The 18,206-nt window shown below is 34.8% G+C and overlaps 1 protein-coding gene across 1 annotated transcript in view; it reads right to left on the bottom strand.

Annotated features, from left to right (window-relative positions):
* LOC112045326 (neuropeptide CCHamide-2 receptor-like) overlaps positions 1 to 16,911 on the bottom strand; it is a 99,038-nt gene extending 82,127 nt beyond the window's left edge. Inside the window, exon 1 of the mRNA XM_024081466.2 lies at positions 16,585 to 16,911. The gene's annotated coding sequence lies outside the window, so the exon portion shown is untranslated. The remainder of the gene's footprint in view (positions 1 to 16,584) is intronic.
* Between the last annotated feature and the right edge of the window lie 1,295 nt (positions 16,912 to 18,206).

Here is an 18,206-nt window from a genome sequence, read left to right as displayed (position 1 = left end):
CTAGATTGATAAATAGTAAAAGTACTGATTTAATCGCTTCATTATTATAACCTTTATTTTGACGACCTACTACAGACATCGTAGAGTTGAGACATTGAAACATTGAGTCAAGTTTATGTGGATGGCTATTTATGTACGTATTTATGTAACACTTTTTGTTTTTCGTACAATAAAATAATAATAAAAAAAAACATCTTTATAATAGACTAGCTGATATCGCGCGGTTTCACTCTCGTGGTTCCTGTTCTCGTAAAAATACGGGGATAAAATATCTTCTTATTTCTTTAGTTTTTGAGAACAGTTTTTAAAATATTTAAAACTTAAGACGATATTTTTCTTGAATAATATTGAAAATTACTGATGCGACTTTTCGTGTCATACTGACACGAGAATGTATTTGGAGCGGCTACGACACGGTTTTCCGTATGCTCCATCTGCCTATTATTGATTAATCTGTGTTGGTAGTTTAATCGTATTTTCTCTCACATATTTTCTAATAAACCATTTAACACATCTTTAACCGAGTATATGTACCCACCAATCTCTTGAATTTTTGCCTTTAAAAACAGTTTGAAAGTAACCTTAAACAATGAGTACCAGAATTTTATTGCGAAATGGGGATGATGACTAGGTATGAATATATTGATTTTTATGATACATTCGGGTAAATAAGGTCAATGTTAACTGATTTATACATAAAAAGCAAAGATTGTCTGGATATTTGCAAAATAAATGAGATTATAAAATTACAAAATCTATTAAAAATCTTTTATCGTAATTAGATAAAAATTCATACAGTTTTAACTTCCTTACATTAAATGTGACATTTTTAAATGAACTATAAACATAAATGCACAAATAACAAAGATATTAGTAATTTTGTTTGAACGCATATACAAATCTAACGATCATTACATTACCTACGACGTCATTAGTTCGTGCCATTTTGTATGGGTCGTTTTTCAGGGATCCGCGGCAGCGCCGCAAATCAGACCCTTTAAATCCCTGTAGCTCCGAAAGTAATGATCGCAGATACCCTGTTACTTTTACAAAATTGCTTTACTATTAGCATACTCTTAATTTATATACAATTTTAAAAACTGTCATCATCAATATTCTAAATAGCCGGTCTACCCTTTAAGTAAATTGCTTTGGTATCGCTACGAGAGGCGATATGTATGCAAAGTGAACTTGGATTTCTTGTATCGATGGGGGATATGGGCACAATTTCCTACAAAGGGAAAACGAACAAAGGGACTTACCTCGGACTTGCGCTTTACATATGACCTTTAAATGGAAAACATTCCTTTCTGTATAATATCGGACGCCCGTTTACCCGCGTAGTTCATATATCCGTAGGAATATGGAGATAATGGCCAATGATAAAACATCAGTTATCTGCTCTTAAAGTTTTTTTTTTATTATTATTCTTACAAGTTAGCCCTTGACTACAATCTCACCTGATGGTTATGATGCAGTCTAAGATGGAAGCGGGCTAACTTGTTATGAGGAGCCACCTTTCGGTTTTTACACGGCATCGTACCGGAACGCTAAATCGCTTGGCGGTACGTCTTTGCCGGTAGGGTGGTAACTAGCCACGGCCGAAGCCTCCCACCAGCCAGACCTGGACAAATTAAGAAAATCTCAATCTGCCCAGCCGGGGATTGAACCCAGGACCTCCGTCTTGTAAATCCACCGCGCATACCACTGCACCATTGAGGCCGTCAGTCCAGTAAAATCGGTCTAGCCGTTTCAGATGTTGTGTCACATTGTCTATCAGTTTTTTGCAGAGAAAAGTAAAATAAACCAGTAATTTATTATGACAAACAATACAAAACGTATGTGTTGTTACAGATATACAGGATGTCCCGTAAATATTACGACATACTTAACAAGGTGATAGATGATAGCCCAAATTATACGGTTTCAAAGTTATATTGATTTTTTAATTTGAATTTTGATATTTTTTATTTTAAGTCATAAATGGGTGGTAGGCGCGTAGCCGCGCGCGCTGGCCTGCCACCGCGTCCCTACGTTACCGATGATAACTTACAGTGGAATTCATAGACGTTGTAGGGGCACCCCCAGGGATCATTCATCCACTGAGTGTCAAGTTCTCAAACAAATAGAGGTTAAATTCGCGGCCACTCAGCGGCTGAATGATCCCCTGGAGGTACCCCTACAACGTCTATGAATTCCACTGTTAATTATTGTAAAGCGCTGTCCGGAAACGTCTCTAAAATTACATCCAACTATACTTTCCATTGGTAATACCTGATGGGAATATAAAAGTTACAGCCATCTTTAAGAGTTAGCTTTAGGTAGATACCTATGTCAATAGTTACTTAAAATATTGGTACAATTAACGAAAAACTATTTTGAAAACATTATTTACAAGTTGAATAAAAGGCTGTGAAAAGAAAAAATGTGGAACGGCATGGATTTGTCAATCATTCTTATACGAAAGCCCGATTTATGATTATCGATCCAATAGTTTATGTGCGATGCTTTCGTCCCGGACAAATGATATTCCGAATTTTATTGTTTGTAGATATGATATACATAATTTATGAGAATAAAATAAGTAAGTTCGACCTGCCAACTTGCATACGCCCGCCAAACCAGCGGTGGTTTGTGATGAACACAAAATTACTGCACTAATTTTCGTGAAAAATTATGCGATATACGAGTGGATAGGATTTTTTATGTAGAGTACTTTAATCTATACTTAAAATGAATCTGCAGAGAGGTCAATTCTGTACATAAAATATATTTCCAAAATAACTATCCTGGGAGTGATAAGTGGTCGATACTGATGCCAAAAATGCAATCAGTAAAATTTTTGTCTGTCTGTATAATCTTAATTTTTTTTTTTTTTTATTTTTATTTTATTATTCAACAAACAACACATTGAAGTTAAGTTAAGTTATAGAAACAAAAATTACTCGACGGATTTTAACAAAACTTGTCGCGTGGTAGGGTAGGGGTAGGATAGGGGTAGGGTAGGGTAGGGGTAGGGTAGGGGGGTAGTAGTAGGGTTTCACGCGGACGAAGTCGCGGGCGTCCGCTAGTTAATAATAAGGTCAAAAGCTCCTAATTACTGTGTGGAACAAGTTATGTCTCAAAAAAGAACAACAATATTTCTTTTTAAATCGACTTTAAATGGTTTAGCAAGCTTTACGTGAGCATGTTAAAACATGTTCACAGACTTTATTTCATAGGGTACTCCTATATTTTCATGTAAATAAAATATGACTTTTTTGCCATAACTTTTTTCACACAGCACTTAGGTACTACCTGCCATAACAAAAGTTAAAGTATATAAAAAACCTATCTAATGATATATCGCATGCTGTTATTGGTATTAGCAGGCTCCCATACATTTTTCCAGGTTCTCCTTTGGTTAATAAATGACGAATTTATGGGGCAACAAACATAAAAAATATACGCGTCATTTTGAAAAATTCCTTCTTTTTGAAGTGGGTTAAAAGCGCGAATAAAAGACTTTTTTTTTTTATTCTTTACAAGTTAGCCCTTGACTACAATCTCACCTGATGGTAAGTAATGATGCAGTCTAAGATGGAAGCGGGCTAACTTGTTAGGAGGAGGATGAAAATCCACACCCCTTTCGGTTTCTACACGGCATCGTACCGGAACACCGGGTGGCAACTAGCCACGGCCGAAGCCTCCCACCAGCCAGACCTGGACAAATTAAGAAAATCTCAATCTGCCCAGCCGGGAATCGAACCCAGGACCTCCGTCTTGTATATCCACCGCGCATACCACTGCTTCACGGAGGCCGTCAAAGACGCGTGGTTATGGAGTTTCTATTGTATGTTAAATATAGCCTTCGCACCTCAAACCTCAGGTCATATAAGTAATGGCTCCACCTCACGTCAGCGTAGCAGTTAGCACAAAGCTTGACCGTAGTCGGCTACAAACTTAGTTATACGCAACTATTCATAAACTTATACAACATAACTTGGTTATTGCAGAACTCTATCGCAAAGTGTAATCATAGCATCAAACTTCACTGCAAAGTCGTTTTCTCTGTCCCTATGTATGCTCAGATGTCTCTGTCCCTTTGATGCGGTTTTTTTAATAGATAGAGTGATTGAAGAGGAAGGTTTATATGTTTAATAACATCCATGGATCCCGCGGGATTTGTGAAAAGCTGAAATCCACGCGGACGAAGTCGCGGGCATCACTAGTATATTAAAAATGCGTTTGTGTGTATGTGTGTAGGTTTGTTTCTCCTTTATTCCTTTTTTAGATAGATCTATAATGTATCCCTTATATGCATCCTTATAATAATTATGTCGTATTTTAAAATGCAAGGATAGATAAAGGTGTTTGTTACATGGATAGTCGGAATTATTTGAATTACTTTGTATGAAAACAAGCAATTTCAGCCAAGTCGCTGCAGTAGACACTACGGTCTACTAAAGCGATTTGACTGAAATTTGGAATGGAAGTAGATTTTACTCTAGATTAACACATAGGCTACTTTTCATCTCGGAAAAATCCATGATTCCCGCGGGATTTGTGAAAAACTGAATTCCACTAGGACGAAGTCGCAGGGACGCCTGCGACTTCGTATGCTAGTGTATCATTTAACAACTAAATAAATGTATTAAGTGGGTTCCTTTTCGTAGGTAAGTACAGTTGTACAATATATGAGATCAATAAATTAAATGTTACCACGCAATATGTAAATAAAATAATTGTACTGGTTGCAAGAATAAGTTTATTACGGCAGTGATAATCGTACAATTTGTAGATTAATTTAGCTTTTAACAGCTAAGTAATATATTATAATATAAGTTTGTGAATATTCATGTTCATGTTTTAAGTTCTATTTTTGTAAAATGATTAGTGGACTATTTATTATACTCCCGAGCACCCTGTATATAAAACATGCGAAAATATAAATAGAAGGGGTTGAAAGAGTACATCGATTTTCACGCGGACAAAGTCGCGGGCATCTGTTAGTTAGTGTATATATTTTTGTATGACCACAATACCTTCAATTTTGGATTTACAAGACGTCCTGGGTTCGAGCCCCAGCTGGGCCGATTGAGGTTTTCTTAATTGGTCCAGGTCTGGCTGGTGGGAGGCTTCGGCCGTGGATAGTTACCACGCTACCGGCAAAGACGTACCGCCAAGCGATTTAGCGTTCCGGTACGATGCCGTGTAGAAACCGAAAGGAGTGTGGATTTTCATCCTCTAACTAACAAGTTAGCCCGCTTTCTTTTTAGACTGCATAATCACTTACCATCAGGTGAGATTGTGGTCAAGGGCTAACAAATAGATACCTAATTTCAGTCGAGTTGAAGAACCATAACAATAATTACTGAGGGCCATAGACAAAGGGTAGACTATTAATGGGTGCGTGACAAAATCAAATAACAACTTGGTTGATACAAACGAATCGTCCTTTGTTCTTCCTAAGGGAAATGATAAACAATTTAAAATGTCTACCTGCAAATTATGCTTGGTGATTATAACCGCTTTATTTGTTAAAGGTCTAATATCACCTTTACCATGAAAGGTTTTTTTTTTAAGAATATTTGCCATATCTTTTTTTTAATATGACCAATATTCCCATTCCCCTCCAACTAGTCGGGAGAGACTGTGCTAGGAGTGGGTACGACAATAGACCAATGGGGCGGGGATCGAACCACCACCCCTCAATGATGAGTCCGACCGCACTTACTGTTGAGCTATTGAGGCTCTAAACTAGTACTAAGGTATAGATAGATTCTGTAATTCTACTCGTATGAATTACTAGCCGGCGTCCTGCAGTTTCATTCGCGTAGTTCCCATTACCGTGAGAATATGGGGATAAAATATAGCCCATGACACTCACAACTCACTTGACTTTATAATAGTAAAAGAATTTTCAAAATCGGTTCCGAAGATCCAGAGATTACCCCACTACACCAAAAGTTTTCCTTTTTATCCATTTGTTTGGCTTTGGCATGCATAATTCCCAATTCACTTTGACAACTGACCTTGGGGTTTAATTTACCGTAATAGATGTTCAGAAAAAAGTGAAAATATCAAAGTAATTTTTAATACCCATTATCTTTAATGATCACTGAACTAAGGTGGCGTTTTAAGACAATTAGTTAGATAATTATATTAACCCCTAACGTACAAAGCCTTGCACCTCGCCTGAGGCTTAATCTTGCTCTATCATGTTACTTACGGCGAGTAAGTTGCTGAATCGCTTTGAAACTATTTGCTAAGAACGTGTTATTAAGACATAAAGGCGTTTGTGAGAGTTGCAAATTAAATACTGCACGAACAAAGTTAAAAATAGAATTATATTCTTATAATAATATAAAAATAGAATATATTATATTATATTACCAATATTTTATCTATCTGTATTCTTTTGTACTGTTTTAATGATAATCATTTGCAGTAATATCACTAGCAATGAATATTATTATTAATCTAAGATTATTAGAGACATTAATTTTTACATTTTTTGCGTGCTATTAACAGTAAAATCTGTTATTTGAACCAAAATTAAGGTACTGTTACACATGCTCTAAAATAGCGTGCTAAAAACGTGCTATTAAGTATGCTCCATACGAGCATGCTTATCATCAGTTTACATTTGCTTGCAATAAGCATGCTATTTTTATGTATGCTCCTGAATAAGCATGATCAAAGCAAACATTCCAATTACACATGCTAGTTTGTATCTATCGCTCTCTGTCTATAGTATCGTGTTAGGCAGGGAATGAAGGTGAAGAGAATACAGAATGGCAAAGCCGATCGACTAGCATACTCAATAAGCAATCATGTTCAGACGCGCTAAAAGCACGCCTCTTCCACTCGCGCAGCAAGTAGCATGCTCATAAATCGCACGACTGTTGATTCTTGAGCAAGCTCGAAATAAACATGCTCATTATTAGCAATGTTGCGATACACATGCTAATAAACAGCAATTGCTCGATAGTAGCATGCTTTCGTGCTTGAAATGAGCATGTGTAACAGTAGCTTTAGAGCTACTGCACACCTGTCAGTGTGTAACCAATTCTACCACGGATTCATTTTACTGCGTTTTAGTTAAGTAAAAATCCCTTTGGACCCTAATTTGAAATTGTAACCCAAAAACCCAATTGTAGATCGCGCTTGAGAGCGCCGACTGCTCTAAACGTTACTTAAAAATAATAAGGCAATAGAATTCCACTTCTAAATCCTAAATACCCGGGAGTAGATCACAGCACTTTGCGACGGGTTGCCAGTTTTATCTCCCGCAGTGGCAGTTAGTGCGACGAACGCTACCCTTATGAATATTAATCTAACGGATAAAACTCTGAAAGCATTTGTATCACCAAATAGGAACCCTTTTAGAAAACACTCGTAAGTATTTTTTTTTTATTGTGTTTTATTTCAATACTAGCGGACACCCGCGACTTCGTCCGCGTGGAAATCAATGTAAACTTACAAGCCCTATTTCACCATTTAAGAGTTTAAATTAAAAAAAAATTTGAATCCCATATTTCATATTTTTTTATGATTTATAAACAAATTTTTAAAACTGTAACTCTAAAAATTAAGGACTTTCCATACAATTTTTAAACCACTATTTCACCCCCTTTTTACATAAAAGGATATCTGTCTACTTACATTATCAACGACTAGCTGAAACTACTGAAGCTATTAAGCTTTAGACATTAATTACACACAGAATAGTTACAGTTCATCATCATCATCATCATCATATCAGCCGATGGACGTCCACTGCAGGACATAGGCCTTTTGTAGGGACTTCCAAACATCACGATACTGAGCCATCTGCATCCAGCGAATCCCTGCGACTCGCTTGATGTCGTCAGTCCACCTGGTGGGGGGTCGGCCAACACTGCTACAGTTACAATTGACATATTCTAAATGACACAATGATAGTTACAATTTGCAAATGTTATACAAACTTTTCGATTGGTCATGTACAGTCCAGGCACGAGTCAAATCTGATTTCTAATGCGAATCGTATAAATTATTTCACTAAAGCGAACATGGAATATTAAATTCAAAAACCGATAGCCTGTCAAATCTGGGTCGGAATAGTAAGCAGACGAGATTAAATTGTAGACATTGTGATGTTAAAATTATTTACATGGCTCTCTCAAAAATCAGTCATTCGGTTTGAGAATTAAGGACTTTTCATACAAACTTTCAATGACTATTCTTATTTGAACCCTTCTATCTTTATTTTGAAAAATCCTTCTAATATTATAAACGCGAAAGTTTGTATGGATGTTTAGATGTATGTTACTCTTTAACTCCGCAACTACTGAACCGATTTGGTTGAAAATTGGAATGGAAATAGATTTTACTCTGGATTAACAATTAGGTAAAACCGGAAAATCCATGGTTCCCGAGGGATTTGTGAATAACTAAATTTCACGCGGACAAAGTCGCGGGCGTCAGCTAGTTTAGCATAAATCAAAAACCGGCAGTCTGTCAGATCTGAATCGAAATAATAAGCAGAAGCGATTTTGGCTATTTGACAGTTGTAACAATAAAAAATGATAAGTCTTTTCAACCGACGTAGACAGAGAAGGTTAACATTAACGCTGTGTATTTTTTTTTTATGAACATCTGTAACTTTTTAATGAGTAGTCCGATTTTGATATTTTTTTTATTAGAAAGGGTATATTTTGAATAAGGTTCCATATAAATTTCGAAATAAAATCCAACTCTAAGGGTAGGATAACTCCCTGTATCCCTACTCTTATTGTTGGATTATTTTTTCACCGCACATCATCAGTGATGCGCGGTAAAAAAAAATAGGTAGAATTTTTTTTTTTTTTTTTTTTAATTTATTTTATTGATAAGATATAACAATTATTTAACATATCGATACTCTAGCCAAAATGTACAGGCAGTTTGTTGGCGAGTTGACGCTCATTATTCTAGTTATTATTTAAAAGTAATTGCTGAATCTAATTTTAATAAGATAATTAAAACTAAGGTAACCTAAGAATTTAATATTATAAAATTAAATAATAAAAAAAAAATACAAAAGGTGGAAAACAATTTCTATAAAGTAAATCCGTCAGTAATGGGGTCCCCAAGAAAAACTTTCTTTAATTTCTTCTTGAGGACTCCTTCACTGATCTCCCTTTCTTTTTTGAGCCACTCAATTTTATTATATATTTTGGGAAACATGTAGCCGGTAGTTCTTTCACCATAGTAGTTATTGGCTTTTGGCATACTATATTTTTTTTTCTGTTATTTCTTAGAAATTTTAAGAACTGTATAGGTTTTTTATACTTATATGTGTAGTAATTTTCTTTAGAGACTAGATATTCAATTTTAACGTCTATCGGTAAAATTTTAAATTCTTTAAACAAGTATTCATATTTTCCTGTTATGTTAATATGTTATTTTTCCCTTTTTATAACTTCAATAACATCATCATCGTCATTGACAGCCAAACAATTAGACACACCACGCTGCTCCAATGTGGATTAACGGGCTTAGGGTGATAATGTTAAATTCATTAGCAACCATTGAGACATGATAGTGACCGGGACCATAGCTTAAAGTGCTGTCCGAGGCAAGTAGCCACCAACTCCCCAACTCCAAGCTAAAAAATTCAAATGAAAATATCTTAAAAGACAAATAAACTCCGTTTCTCATATCGAACCCGGGACCTCGAACCCAGGACCTCGTCATCCGAAACCACGTCAGCTAACAACAGGGCCAACAACGCAGATGAATGTCAAATTAATAGATAAAATGAAGTTTTTACTATTCATTCTTTTTTTTTAAATATTGTAACAGGTAGGTATAAAATAAGCCTACCTAAAATTGAAAAAAAGAAAAATTAAAAAAATGTCATAGCCATTGTGAGGTTCAGGCTTCAGTACTTCCTGTGCCGGTATGACGTCATATTTCAAACACGGTTTCAGGTGAACACGCGCTGCAACTAGAGCCTCTAATAGAGTGGGGCGTTTTAGTATTGAATTTTGCAATAAAATTGTCAAACGAAATTTTGCTCTCCACGCTTTTATTTCTACAGGTACTATAAAATAGGCTCGTATAACACATGCAAGAGAATTTCAACAGAACCATGATAAATATTGGTAGGCCTATGAAAACAATGTACGTATAATTTAGAGTTAGAAGTGGCATGCAGTGCCATGCATATGGTTTTTAACTAGAGTAGGCCCTATAGTACAAATTGTACTTGTAATTGGAATTTTTTTCCACCAATACAGGTTTGTAATTATTCCTCAGGGCATTTATGCATTTATAAAACGGTACGGACTTCATGAGAACATTTTGACAGTCCTTTTTAATCTAAGTTGACAGAGCTATAAACGAGCACAACCGGAAAATCTGGCGAAAAGCGTGGTCTACGTATGTAAAGAAAAGTAAAAATCAATTTTACATTAATTAATTCGAGATAAAGGTTTCTTTAAAGTCATTGGAAAAGTGTTCTAAGTTTTGCAAAAATTACATTCACCTCAGATCCAACCACTTAATAATACACGATGTGCTAAGCTGGTAATCATATTTCATATTGCGTACCGTTCCAAGCCGTAAATATCTCGCTAGTACCAAGAAAATTCCCAAGTGCTTAAAGACAATTAAGTTCACAACCTTTTCCTAGTAACTAGAACGTCCAGAATTCTAGTTCATCTGTTAGCTTAGACCAATTAGACAATAGGGATAGTGACAGTTTTTTAAATTGTATATAAATTAGGAGTATGCTAATAGTAACGCAATTTTGTAAATGTAACAGGGTATCTGCAATCATTACTTTCGGAGATACAGAGATGTAAAGGATCAGATTTGCGGCGCTGCCACAGATCCCTGAAAACGCCCCATACAATATGGTACGATTTAATGACGTCGTAGGTCATAATGATCATTAAATTAGTATAGGAGTTCAAACAAAATTACTAACTTCTTTGTTATTTGTGCATTTATGTTTATAGTTTATATATTTAAAATGTCACATTTAATGAAAGGAAGCTAAAACGAATTTTCATTTAATTACGTTAAAAGATTTTTAATAAATTTTGAAATTTTATAATCTTATTTATTTTGCAAATATCCAAACAGTCTTTGCTTTTTATGTATAAAATAGTTAATATTGACCTTATTTACCCAAATTAGTCATCATCCCCATTAACCCGCCTAACCACATTTGAACAGCGTGATGGACTTAAACGTCTTAAGTCCCCAATAAGGGAGGCCATTTAAATAAGCTTGTATTAATGAAACAATAAGTAATCAAAGAACCTAATAGTAAAACATTTATAATATACAGCGTGTCCCGTAATTAATGGATAATGCGCAAATGGTAGATACATTTTCATATATATCTTTCTTGAATCAGTTTTTTCAATGCTGTAGCTGCAGGCTGTTGTAATTAAGATTTTAAAGGTCTGATTTTTGTTATTCATTACGGATTATATTACCCATGTACTTTAATGCTATTTTTATAAATAATGTATTATTTGTTTTGTAGACGAATTAAAATAAATAATTATTTTTCTTTCTTTAAGATGACCCGATTTAAAAAAAATTGTCCTGTAAAAAAATGTATGGAGCTGTAAAAAAATGTATGGAGCTATTGTTTTAAAAACTTTTACACTTGTCGAGGTTTATAAATTGGTATAAAACTTGTGTCTATTTAAATAGTAAAATTATAACCAAAGAAGATGAACAACAAATTAAAATAATAAAATTTTAACCAATACGGTCATATCTATAAATGTACAAATTACCCTCGAATAGCTGTTTATAACAATTATTCGAAAATTGCTTTGCTCATTGTGGTTTCTCGGGTGCCATTATCACTCACATTATAAAATATAAGGGCATTTACCTCTAAATGAGAATAGATATCATAAAATTTCATGCTAAGTAAAGATTATGAACTTATTTTGTGCTCGATTTTTTTTAATCGACTTTAAAAAAAAAGGAGGTTGTCAGTTCGACGCGTATTTTTTTCTTTTTTTTTTCAATGTTTGTTACCTCATAACATCATCATTTCTTAACCAAATTTGAAAATTCTTATTTTATTTGAAAGAGTATACTTCCAGATTGGTCCCATTTAATTTTCATGAAAATCGGTTTAGTAAAGTTTGAAATTCTTAACTTTGATTAATTGATATCTATATATTTCGGACCCTTATTCCATGTACTAAACGAAATTAATATTAATTTGAGTCAACTACCATATTTACAGTTTCAAATTTGTCTCTATGTAGACTACCTACAATATCTACCATCTCAGACAGAGAGAGATAGAGACGAATTCGGAATGACATCGTTACAGAATAGCGCTAAAAGAGATCTATGGTTATTATACTATAGATCAACTTTGTCACTTTTGAATGAAAGGCATAATATTGAATTTATATCACAGAAGCGAAATCTATTTCGTTCTCACTCGAGACTGTAGCTCGGGATGGATTTGGTCGAATTAGATTTGTTTCAGTTCTCTGCACCATCGGGTGTGGAAAGACTTCAAGAAGACATATATTTGTATATTGCGGAGTCGAATTATGCGAACTAGAAATAAACAATAAAGTTTTGAAATAAACCATTTTTGTATTATAATACTTTGTATTATAATACAAAAATGGTTTATTACTGTCAACATCATCATCATCAACATATTAGCCGATGATGATCCTAAGCCGTCTGCATCCAGCACATCACTGCGACTCGCTTGATGTCTATCACTAAGTATTTGCACTTTAATTTTCTTTTTTTATAAAAAAAATTATATTATATATTATATTATTAACGTTTTTGTATTATTTTTTCTAAAAAGAAGAATTACATGAAAGAATAAATAGAATCTGGGATAAAATGTGAAAACATGCCTTTCTGCTATGACTGTAAACCTATTCATAACATCAGGATACTCGTATTATATCAACACAATAGGGTGATTTAATACACACATTGAATTTTCAGGAAATCTAATTTCCGACAGCTTCCACTATAAACCTGTGAAGGCTGGACCTTCCTTATTTCATAAAAGCTGAAATCTTGTAATCTCATATGCTCCTACCATATTAAGTTAGTACAGTACATGGAGACACCCATGGAGTTTGGACAGTGGTTTTTGATTACAGGTTTATTTTACGAGTATTACAACAAAATCATGTAGCACCTGATTGAACTTTATTAATGGATACGTATGAGAAACATTATAAAATCCCAGCGGAAGTCCTGGACTTTGCTTGGTGTTTTTCTCTCTACCACGCGATGGACCCGGCACCTGAACGGTGAATCCATGGAATGCTAAGATATTCGTCTCTTATAAGTACGGTATGTAAGAAGACTCAGAGTTACACAGCGGGCGATTGAACAAGCTAAGCTCGGAGTATCTCTGCCAGATCAAATCAGAAATGAAAAGGAAGAACCAAAGTCACCGACAGAGGAGTAGAAGCTGAAGTGGAAATGCACATAGCTCGAAGAGCCGTCTCAAGTTGATGGAATGGAAAACCCGAGGGTGTGGGTTCGAATCCGGTCCGGGGCATGCACCTCCAACTTTTCAGTTGTGTGCATCTTAAGAAATTAAATATCACGTGTCTCAAATGGTGAAGGAAAAACATCACGAGACAACAACAAGCAAGCAAGCATACAAGAAAATTGTCTTAATTCTCCGCGTGTGTGAAGTCTGCCAATCCGCATTGGGCCAGTGGACTATTGGCCTAACCATATCTTATAAATTGTAAATTATAATACTGTATTACTTTGACTTTGAAAGAGCAACTGTTGAGTTTCTTGCCGGTATCTTCTCAGCAGAACCTGCCTTCCGAACCGATGGTAGAATCTTTACAAATAGTCAACTGACGTGTCAAAAGTGCTTGTAAACTGAGCCTACTTGAAATAAATGAATTTTGAATTTTTGAATTTTAAATTTTAACCCCTCTCATTCTGAGAGGAGATTCGAGCTCAGCATTGAGCCGAATATGGGTTGATTCTGTGCTCGCCCAAACGGGCAGATGACGTCGCAATGTTCCCATATGAAGCCCGGCACTTACCGAAACAGAAATAAAGCCTAAATAAAATGAGGATGGTCTAGCAGCACTGGCTTTCGTTTCACTATTACGGTGCTAACAATCGCTCACACCTCGGCTTATGCTCGTAGCACACTAACCACAGGCTTAACCTGCACATTGTTTTAACACGATCCCGGTTTAATCACATCCCACCGTGAAATAATTATATTTTGCGTTGATTACTCCTTTGTTTGACTTGATCAAGTAATCCTGCGTTCTTGGATCAACAAAATTTCAATACTCGTGTCAAGGTTATCGGTGTCTGTAAATAGATATAACATAATCATCAACCTGCGTTTTAGAGAACGTTTTACAGTAAGACACAATAAATGGCGCAGTGGTTAATTAACAAAAGAATTTAATCAATTTTTCTAAAATATTAATTTTGTTTAAAATACTCTCCGTTTGGTTAATATTTTGTGTTAACGTAACGTCACGAAACTGTAAAAATTTATATTTTTTTTTATTCTTTACAAGTTATCCCTTGACTACAATCTCACCTGATGGTAAGTGATGATGCAATCTAAGATGGAAGCGGGCTAACTTGGTAGGAGTAGGATGAAAATCCACACCCCATTCGGTTTCTACACGACATTGTACCGGAACGCTAAATCGCTTGGCGGTACGTCTTTGTCGGTAGGGTGGTAACTAACCACGGCAGAAGCCTCCCACCAGCCAGACCTGGACCAATTAAGAAAACCTCAATCGGCCCAGCTGGGGATCGAACCCAGAACCTCCGTCTTGTAAATTCACCGCGCATACCACTGCGCCACGGAAGCCGTCAAAATTAAACCATTTAAAATATAGACCATCGTGGCCGATAGACAGCTTTACGTATTGTCAAAAAAATATTCAAAAATTATTTTTTTGTGTATTCATGTCTCAAAATAATGTAATATTTTTTGTTTCAATATTGAATGCTATTGAACAATTTAAGACCCTTTTTAAAAAGTGTCAACTAGCTTATTCAGGTTGTGTGGCTGAAGATACAAATTTTTGACTTAGTATTAATAAATAGCAGATGTCGTCGTTCGTCTGTGTGGAAAGCCTTACCCTTACCCTTTGATTTCAAGGAACAGTTTTTCATACACAGTTTCGTCATCTGCCCCCCCCCCCATTTAAAGTAAGTTAAGATACCATAGACAAAAGAATTTCTACAAAATTACTTTTCCTACAGATTAGCATAACAGAAATAGAAACAAACTATTTCGCTTTATATCCGTTGCGAATACAGATCGTGAGAATCAGGGTTCAAATCAAATCCTCTCCTTCCAAAAAAGACTTCAATACTTCATACAGACAAACAGACAGAATGTCAAACCTTGATAACATCCCTATTATGACGTCGAAGGTGATTAAGATGTTTGGTAGTATTTTAAGTATAGATGTTTCGATGAAGATAAAAATTGTGCGTGAGAATATTTTTTTATTTTTTGTAAATTATACATTTTTATTTTTTTTTCAAACTAATAACATTTGACATTTCTAGCATAAAAATGTCATCCCAAGATTAAAAACGATTTTTAGTATAGCTATCAAAGTGATAAAAATTCAATAACCTTGAATTTCATTCATCACGTCAAACATGGCTTAAAATGTGCAATTTCTGTGGATGTATGCTGTAAATTTGGGAAATATCCGGTACGGCTATAATTGCAATTGAGATAATTATACCCAACTCTATCGTTTGGTCCCTGAACGATGCTCCCATGTACCTACTTATATAACGTTAACCCGGCATTTTAGCCACGGAATTTCGGAGTTTTATTGTTTTGGATTAGCGCGGTTTCACCCGCCTAGTTCTCGTTCCTGTGATAATACGGGGATAAAATAGAGCCTATGACATTCGCAAATAACGTGGCTATCGAGTGGTAAAAGAATTTTTAAAATCAGTTCTGTAGATCCAGAGATTAACTACCCTCTAAAACATCCTAAACTTTACCTTTTTATAAAATTAGTACCTACCTATACCTAAAAAATTCTTCAATATGTTCAATATCAGTGAACAGTTATATATGAAACTAGAGACTTCTAAAAATTAGTTGAAAATTTAGATTGAAATTAGTGTCAAGCCTAATAAAAAAAAAGACAAACAAAAATATTCAAAAAAGATTTTTGTAATTCCTTACTTTTCTTTACCATTTCATAATTTTTTTCATGACACCTACGTGTAGGATGTTATAAAATATAGATCACATGCCAATAAAAAATATTAAATTTATTATCCTGAGAAAATTTACATTTTAAACTAACATTATAGAGAGATAAACTAAATTTAAATTTGTATGTTACGAATATACTCCCAAACTACTCGACATATTTCCAAAGTTGTCTCATCAATAGAAAGCCACTTTATCAGCGAGTAAAATAGTCTATAATATATCCCCATATTCCTACAGGGATGGAGTACGCGAGTGATACTAGGAGGCTCTGTTAGTCTGAAAATTAATGCTATAGAAAATCCATTACATCTAATCAATCATCACGCCAATAAACAAATATGGATAATTAACTGTCCACTTACCTAATGTACACAAAATGTCATTAAATCTTTCCACAGCATCCCGGCTTGATAAATCTTTTGCACATTATCTTCACACCTTCGCCCGAAATAAATCTCGTCGTGCATTCGTCTTACTATAATTAAAGAAGTCAAAATTGTTCATAAAGTTGTCTAAAACTCCACTTATCCACAAACTAGTCACGAACTTTTCAGAGAATTTAAAAATAGAATTCTTCTTTGAATTCATAAATACGAAATAAGAATCAATTTAAGAATTAGTTTGAAAATGGAATTGTTACGCTGAAAGTTGGGAGAGACGCACGATCTCAGAGGCGACCTCGCGGTCGAGTCTCACAATATAGACTGGAGTAATTCACTAACTCCTGTGCGAGCGCCAGGAACTGCGCGTTTTTACGCACATGGGTTTCAAAGTGTGCTGAAAAACGGATGCATTTTCCATTGAATGTGAATCTCAATGCTCGTAGCGTAAGGAATTTTAATGGAATTTATATATTGTAAGCAAATAACTGATCGCCTCGCATCTCGCATAAGAACATTATTTTACGCCGACAGCTGTTGTTTTTCAATAAGGTATTTTGTAGTATTGGATAAATTTCAAAAATTGTTTGATTTATAGGGGTGGATAAGTGTTGGATTTAATGAATTGAGTTTATTTGAGTCGTCGGTAATTTTTTCCGTCTTAATTATCAGACGTATATATGCACTTTTATATTTAATAATTATCAATAACGTCTGATAATGATTAGGACATAGTCCAACATTTTCATTCTTAACTCGCCTATCAGCATTAGAGCAGTATGATGGGTCAAAGCTCCAAAAGCTCTAATCTTTAAAATTATCGTTTCGTTTTCTGTTTTTCAGGTAATAAATACATGTGAATATAAAGCTAGGTCTTTATTCTTATTATTGAACAGTCAAGTAGGTATAATTTAATAGTAATTCTTTATCATAATAAATACCAATAGGTTTTTGTAAAGAAGCAATAAGTTACCTAATATGATTTTCAAAAACCCCAGGGGACTGACCTACAAAAAAGGTAGACTAATTTCCAAACGAAATATGGGTGTACATTTTTTATTTACTTCCCTAAAGGCGGGATTATATTGAATGATGTATCAACAGTTTCTCTCTTTTTTTTAGAATTAATAGCCGTACGTTTTCTTTCCCATTTTATTTACGTTTAGCGGACGCCCGCGACTTCGTGCGCGATTTTTTTCGAAATAAAAAGCAGCCTATATGTTGCTCCATAACCTCCTTTATCTTCCGTCCAATAGAAGTCCCATTAAAATGACTCCAGCCGTTCCAGAGACTACCCACAACAAACAGAAAGACAGACACCAACATTTTAAAAAACTTAAATTGTTTCAGTATTGTGTAATTACGAGTATCAGTACAAGAACTTGAAAAACACAGATATTAAGAAATGACTGACAGACACTTAAATTTTATTTATATGTGTTGATAGCCTGCGGTAGCCAAACATGCCTTATTTTATGAGAATAGCGTGCACAAGGTGTGAAACTAGGGTATTCACTTTACGTACAATTTGGTTACAAAATGGAAAATTCCTTGTTCAAAGCAGGTTAGTAATAACTCCTCAAGCTAAGCGTTACATTTTAAGC

The sequence above is a fragment of the Bicyclus anynana genome, chromosome 19, assembly GCF_947172395.1.
Source record: "Bicyclus anynana chromosome 19, ilBicAnyn1.1, whole genome shotgun sequence".
In the NCBI taxonomy this organism is placed as follows: domain Eukaryota; kingdom Metazoa; phylum Arthropoda; class Insecta; order Lepidoptera; family Nymphalidae; genus Bicyclus; species Bicyclus anynana.
This window is presented reverse-complemented; position numbering and strand designations above follow the sequence as displayed.